The 7,761-nt window shown below is 42.3% G+C and overlaps 1 long non-coding RNA gene across 2 annotated transcripts; it reads left to right on the top strand.

The window, feature by feature from the left end:
- Positions 1–5,436: 5,436 nt before the first annotated feature.
- LOC119477606 lies at positions 5,437–6,676 on the top strand. Of its 2 annotated transcripts, XR_005204265.1 has the most exons (4): positions 5,437–5,508; positions 6,069–6,210; positions 6,317–6,487; positions 6,603–6,676. It is a non-coding gene; the product is annotated as an uncharacterized LOC119477606 (long non-coding RNA). The 2 variants fall into 2 exon arrangements; XR_005204264.1 differs by lacking the exon at positions 5,437–5,508 and having other exon boundaries at positions 5,829–6,210.
- The last annotated feature ends 1,085 nt before the right edge of the window (positions 6,677–7,761 follow it).

The raw sequence follows: 7,761 nt of genomic DNA on the forward strand, positions 1-7,761 counted from the left end.
GCAGTGGCCTGTTTGCTCTGCTTGGGTCCAGACTCACTCTGAGGAGATTCCAGGTTGTCTTGGAGAAGCTTACACTCTGCTTCCAACTAATCTCCTCGCTCACACTCTGTGCCTATGTGAATGTGTGTGTGCGTGTTTGTGCGTGTTTGTGTGTGTACGTGTGTGTGTGTAACCAGGGTTTGACAAAAACAGTGTCCAGCAGAGGGCCTTCTTTTATCATCTTTAACGTAGGGAGTTACTAAGTACAGAGGTCAAGGCAATGCACAATAATGTTCTTCTATTCACACCAACACACCTCACACAGAGAAACCTACTCACCGACATAACACACACACAAACACACACACACACACACACACACACACACACACACACACACACACAAACACAAACACACACACACAAACACACACACAAAGCGCTGGTGGTCTGAGTTTGATGTCAAGCTGATGCACTTTTTCCTGCTCTGTTGGAGCCAACAACACAACCCCATTAGCAGACCTATTGGCTGTTGCTTTAATAAGTAAATTTCAATTCATTACTATTGCTTTATGGTCATTTTATGGGAATATAGCCATCACATTTATATCATATTCACAAATGTGCCATGGTCTTTAATCGTGATCTCTTCAGAGCTAAAGAGAAAATTCTTTGTATTTGTTATGTAATGATGCAATGTGCAAACAAAATGTTGAGTGCCAATTATCAATAGAGAGTAATGTGCCAAAAGTTGGGTGAGCGCTCCTATGGAAGCTTAGCATTCATGTTAAATGTTAAATATCATTAGGCCCTGCAGTGGTTATCAGGCTGTGCTGTCACCTACAGTAAGCAACGAGCAGAGACTCTGCAGCATGACCCAGCTTTAAATCTACATTGTATCTGCTCAGGTTAAACTACAGTGGCTGGTCCAACTGGCTTGATGCCATGGCCTGCTCAGTTGTCCAACCAACATCACTGTTTACCTAGTTCCCAGTAGTTAGCAACCCCTCTGGAATCAGCCGTTATGTTGAGAGACCAAAACCTCTATCCATCCTACCATACTCCACATGGTGATAGTTATGTGACATTTTGTTTGCCAACAACCATTAAGACATTTTATGATGAAATGATGAGATGTTTATTGACAGATTGCACAATTGAGATGGATCGAAATCAAACTGTTCCCTAGCCAGACATTACATCTCTCTCTGTTCAGGCAGCGATGCATCGGGCCTTAAGGCGCGGGCAGACGAGAGCTGGCGGTCGGCCGTCGGTCAGTTTGGGGCCGTCTGTGAGCATCTGTCAGCCTAGTTTTTGCGGTGTGTCCCGCACCGTCGGCTCTAGTCTGCCCGTGTCGGAGTTTTTTTTTAGGCAGATTCAGCATGTTGAATCGGTGGCAGAGTACGTCGCTGAAAGAAGTCACTCTGATCGGCTGTTCAGCTTAAACGAATCAGTGCACGAGAAGAGAAACGGAAGTGAGGAAAGCAAGTCAACGAGTAAAGTCAAGAGGACACACACAGAAGACTTCATTTTCATCTTATCTGATCATTCCAACACACGGATATTTTCACAACGTCATGGCCATCTGGAATGAAGCTAAGTGGTGAGTGAGAGTGGTGTGAAAATGGTCGGCAAACGCTGCTTAGTTTCATGTACGTATCATAACAACGGCTTGTATATCCGCAGTCCTTGGTCTTCCGGTTTCCCTTTTTGAATGATGAATACAGACTACCGCCGTCTGCTGGTGTGGAGTTATTTCCTCTCATTTAGGCGCAGAACGTACATGCTAACTGGCCGTCGGCTGTAGTCTTTGCGGTGTGTTCAAATGCAACTTGTCGGCCTAGACAAAGGAGACAGGAGGCGACGCAACAGTTGGCCTTCATTGCCTCTAGTTCTCTGATGTTGGGTTGGTGTGTCTGGGCCTTTAGGCAGTGTTGTGCATGAACTTGTTAAAAGAGTTCATTGAACATGCCCTTGTTTTTTTAACGGAATGTATACGTCACTGCCGTTGCAACTAATTAGCATGGATGTTACCCTCGTTAACTCTCTGGAAAGTCAACGACGCGCATGCAATGTGTGGCCGGCATTGCAAAGGAGCGGAGACAAACATCAGCCACTGTCTATTCCATCCCCATCTCCAAAGTCTCAAAAGTCAACTTGACGAGCGAGAGACTGTTGAGCAGTTGTGAGCGCGTAGGGAGGGTCGAGCTCGTGCTCATTACAGCCCCGCGCTTGCGGGATCACATTTGTGCACACTGAGCAGAAACGCTCCCTTGCGTGGATGCTTTTCCTCTGATACTGTTCTGTGTGCTCGTATCACGTGTACGCACCTGTTTTTTATGTGCACAGGTTTTATACTTTTCTATTATCATAAGACATAAAATAGTACACGTCAAGATATAAGGCTAAAATATAAACATACATTATTTCAAATGGATAAACTGAATGTAAACACTAATGTAGTAATATATACGGAGATGTAAACAGTTTGTAAAACAGTAGGTGAAGTATATAGAGGTAAAGTGATGAGCTCAGGAGCTCCACAGTTCTAAAGTCTTATGGCGTGTGATATGAATCTTTCCCTGAGCCTGGTGGTGCAGGCAATACGCCTGAAAGACTAATTAAACTCCACAGCATCCAACCAGTTTAAAAGAAAAAATACGGAAGGAATGAACTAAAGAATTTTTTGGGACTATGAACTCAAAATTCTAAATTGTGAACTATGAACGTGAACTAGTTCATTTGAATCTGTGTGAACTGAACATTGAGCCAGCTCTTGTGAAGTGTGAACTTGCACAACACTGGCCTTAGAGGTGCTGATGGGAAGATTTTGTTACGTTCAGTGACTCGAGGGACAGGACGGGTTTACCTTCTTAACATAAGTGAAAGAATGATCTTTCCCTAACCCTTAACAACTGTGTTTTTCATGCCTACACCTAACCACAAGCAGGACTCAGGATGCTAAATCCGGACTGTGGAGATGCCTCAGACTTGGAGGGGCTGACTCTCATCCTGACCGCTTCACACTCTATTGCAAACTGGCCCAGTGTGTGCTGAAGGTCATGGCCTGATGACGCACAACAGAACCGCATCATCTGCAAAGAGACGCAATTCTGACGTCCCCCTGGCTAAGCCTTGAGATCCTGTACATGATTACAAATGTCTCTTAATGGCTTATTTGTATGTCTAGGGGGCTGATCACACCAAGACGCATCACTAGAAATGCCAGCAAAAGCATTGATTTCCTATGGTGTGGCGTATCTGCTGTGAGCTCCTCTCATGCGCCACATTTTTCTAGCGATTTTTAGATGCACATAAAAAAAATCCTCAACTTTTCAGCGCCGGGTGTGGAGTCGCACTATCAAACTTAACCCTGGTAGCCAATCAAATCAATCAAGAGGCAGGGTCTACTACTTTACTTCCTTCCTGTTTTGATGCCGGTAGATGTGGTAGGGCTAGCTAGCTAGTTGTTGCTGTCGGACTATGAGGGAGCTACGGAGTATGTGAGAGGGAAGCAAGGATTCATATCTCATGTCATGATAGTTTCATGTAGGCTACTGTCTTTGAAAGAGAGCAAGAGAGACACCACATTTTCCCGTTAATCACATTTGATTGCCCTGTTGCACAGCTGTGTTCCACAGGCGCACCACTGTTTTGCCCGACGTGCTTTGCCAAGTCGTTTTTGAAGTGCCCGCGCCTGTAGCGACGTGTCTCGGTTTAATCAGCCCCTAAGATTTAAGATAAAACTTTTATACATCCTAAGGGAAATTGCTTTGCAACAGTTGCAAAACAAAGTGGGAAGAGTGCCCATATGAAGAGAGCTTCTGAAATGTGGATCACAGAGACAGTTCTGGACACATCGGTTGATCTAGAAAATGTCACACACATGCTGCAGTATTAACACAGGTAAAGGTTGTGTGCTTTTATTAGTGAGAAATATTGAAACCCTGGGCACATCACCATAAAACATAAGGCGTGCACTAAAGACACCTCAGGCTGTATTACCTAGCAAGGGAGACTATTGTAGTATATATTCCCGCCTCTGTGGACACCCAGGTGGCCGCAAACACTATTTATGAACTCCTATCACAGACTAAGATCGAGGCCGCTGAACATTTCATACTGCTATTACCAGTATGTCACATGTTCTACTTGGAATAATGCTTGCCTGGATCTCTGTTATGGAAACATACCAACCTAAGATGAGGCATGACAAGATCAAAAGGTTGGAGGTCAGACTATGGACCACAGACAGACAGTGGTGAGTGCCCAGTAATCCTGTTTCATAACCCATCCATGGTATACACAGGGTTGGGAGGGTTACTTTAAAAATGACTAATAACCTCCTAAAAAAGAGAAGACAAAAGAAAACTGCAGAAATTTCGCCATTATTTTGTGTGTAAAGCAGAAAAGGAGAACGACATCACAGTACAGCTCTGCCTTCCAGCTGTGAAAATGCTGTCATCTGCCAAAATCTTGAATCATGTGGCACATTAGTGTTACCGGATTTTAACTTGCAGCAGCAGCAGTACCCGTATAAAAGAAATTAAATCAACATACATGCAAATTTCCCAACCTTAAGTTCCCTCAGCCCTATGTTCCCTCGGCCCAATGTTCCCTTGACCTAATGTTCCCTCAACCCAATGTTCCCTCAGCCCTATGTTCCCTCAGCCCTATGTTCCCTCAACCCAATGTTCCCTCAGCCCTATGTTCCCTCAGCCCAATTTTCCCTCAGCCCTGTGTTCCCTCAGCCCTATGTTCCCTGAGTACTATGTTCCCTCAGCCGTATGTTCCCACAACCCTATGTTCCTTCAGTCCTATGTTCCCTCAGCCCAATGTTACCTCAGCCCTGTGTCCCCTCAGCCCTATGTTCCCCCAGCCCCATGTTCTCTCAGTCATATGTTCCCTCAGTCCTATGTTCCCTCAGCCCTATGTTCCCCGAGCCCCATGTTCCCACAGCTCCATGTTCCCTCAGCCCTATGTTCCCTTAGCCCTGTGTTCCCTCAGCCCCATGTTCCCTCAGCCCCATATTTCTTCAGATCAGTACCGTGCCATTGTTCCGCTGGCACATTATTACGAAACCTCAATAGTCCGGAAAATGTCCCACTGGACCGAAAGCCAATTTGTCTGACAGCCCATTATCCCGAAAACAAACACCCATTGTTCCAAAGGCCCATTGCTCCGAATATACACACTCTCCATGCAACAGAAGCACATGGCTACACTGTAAACAATTGCTGTTAATTTACAGCAGAATTTCAACAGTATTAACCTGTTATTGCTAAAAACAGTGCTTTACTGTTAATACAAAAGAAAATCTGTTAAATTACGCTCATAGGCCGTTTTTTAACTGAACTATAATGTATTCTTAAAAAACAGCACTTTACTGCTGATCAACTGTCTAAAGTATCATGAATAACAGTTTCATGCAGTATTTTTTTAATTCTGGGAAGAGCATTTCACCTGATCTGCACATGTGAGGCTGGATCCGTTCTTTTCTTCATCCATCCCCATCTTACTGATTATTTGGTGAGTAGTAATTTTATTTAATTAATAAATCTGTGCAAAGTTTATCAGTGATGTTTCCAGTTAGTTTGCATTACAGAATATGTGCATGTCATGATAGAGGGATTCAACAGCTAGCTAGAATTTCACAGATGATTGCACATTAATCGGACAACACAAGGAGCTCATTTTAATTTCTATGTATTCAAGTTAATATCTAAGTTAATGTGCTGACACATGTATTTTGCCAGTGAATTCATGCATAACGACGGTGTATACATTTTACAGTCTATGGAAGTCCCTTCAACATTTAAAGTAACATTAAGACTTCAGTGCATGTTGGTTATTGGGTGGTAATTCAGCAGAGCAGATACAAAATTGAAGGCAAGTTTATTTACTAGCTAACTAGTGTTTTTGAATGATATCTGAAAACCACATGTTCTATAGATCAGATGGTCAGAATATTCATAATTGATCAAAAAACAGTTTCTCAGCCAGTAATGCACACCACTCAACACAATTCATTTCAAACACTGACTAAAAATCCATGAAGTTGACTGAGGAAAATTCTTTCTAAGTTTCAGGTGAAACAGCAGGAAGCTATTGGCGCTGGATGGTCAGCCTTGAGGGCCACTTCATATGTGAGGGGATCCAGCCCACCTTCTTGATGGGGCTTGCTGCATTATTTTCCACCTTCTACACCTGCACGCTCAAATTAATCTCAAGGTTAGATACTTTCAGTAAAACCTGTATTTTTATTGTAGCATTAATCTAAGTGATTCACACAACTTGATTTTTACACAGTACCTGAAGAAACACTATCATTTTTCAGGTGCACCGTAGGAATAAACCCTGAGAGAGGCACCAAGGATGGACAGGGCAAAGTCTTCTCAAAGAAAACTGGCAAATTCACGAACTACAAGACAAGACTACAACCGTATATCCACATGTATCCACTCTGCTGATGGGACTCATGGACTTGAGTGGGACTTCATTTAAAATGGTGAGTTTACATTACATACATGATAAGAGGAAATGAGGGCTACACACGCTGATTTTGTATGTGAGAAGTTACAATGAAAGTTATGTTGGAACTCATATATCTCTCTCTCACACAGTCAGCGGGCTACCAAGGCTGGATTGAGAGAACTGGTGTCTTTGAGTGGGCCATAAGTCATTCACTAACTCACTCACCCATTATCGCCCAATACTTGGACTTCCACACTTATCCATGTGCCTTGTTAGAGCCTGAATATTCATACTTGGACATGATTTCACATGTCTGGTGGTGTTGGTGCTCATTAGTATATAGACAAATTATTTTTTATTTAATGTGAATTTGTTTTTAAATTTGTACCACTGATATGCCTTAAGGCTCAGCAATATATTCAGTATATTCACGTTACATGATATAAGGCAAAATATTATTTGAGAGTTTTGTTTTAACTCTATGATATAGCTCAACTCTCTGTAACTGTTCCACAAAGTAAGGTTAGTAAGATTGACAGATGTCTTCAGAAATGCTATTTCTTCTGAAATTTGGTTTGTTATCTGTGCCAGGTTTTTGTTGGCGCTGTGTTGAACTTCATATGAAAATAAAAAATAAAGTGCAATAAGATAAGCTGTAGATGTTCTTTTCTCACACATTGTACATGATTGGAAATCAGTGAATTAGCTCTGTTCTTCACTCACATGTTGTTATGGTTTGCATTCTGTGCTTGTAGCCAGCTATAGACAGACATTTTGGGCCTTATAGCCTTAATTATAGCCTTTTTCTTAACAAGTGCCTTTAAATGAAGCTTATGTGTAAATTCAGACAGGACGGACGCGACCCTCCACCACCCCATCACCTCCAGATTCATCACATCAGAGTAATCCTGCTCCACTTCATTCATCGGATCTGCATCAGTCTTCACCACACCACCACCAGTGTCTAGACCCGGGGGGAATATTTCTACATCCTACTACAGCTTCACTTCCCCTTCATTATTTCACATCGGTCTAAATCGCCAAAGACTGTTACTATTCATAATTTGTGCACTTTGTAATAAATCATCATTCAATTCATACGAGTCTTTCCTGATTGAATTGTATTTAGTGTGACTATTCCTATGTCTGTAACCTGCTAAGTCTATTCATCTAGGCAAAAAATAATGTTTATTAAAATGTATGTAAAAAATACAACCTAAATAGTGCATTGAAACAAATCAGTAAGATAATGTAAAAGAAAGGGATAAAAACAGCTATATAATGTATCCTTAAACAGTAAATTAACTG

The sequence above is a fragment of the Sebastes umbrosus genome, chromosome 18 (genome assembly GCF_015220745.1).
Source record: "Sebastes umbrosus isolate fSebUmb1 chromosome 18, fSebUmb1.pri, whole genome shotgun sequence".
Taxonomy (NCBI): Eukaryota; Metazoa; Chordata; class Actinopteri; order Perciformes; family Sebastidae; genus Sebastes; species Sebastes umbrosus.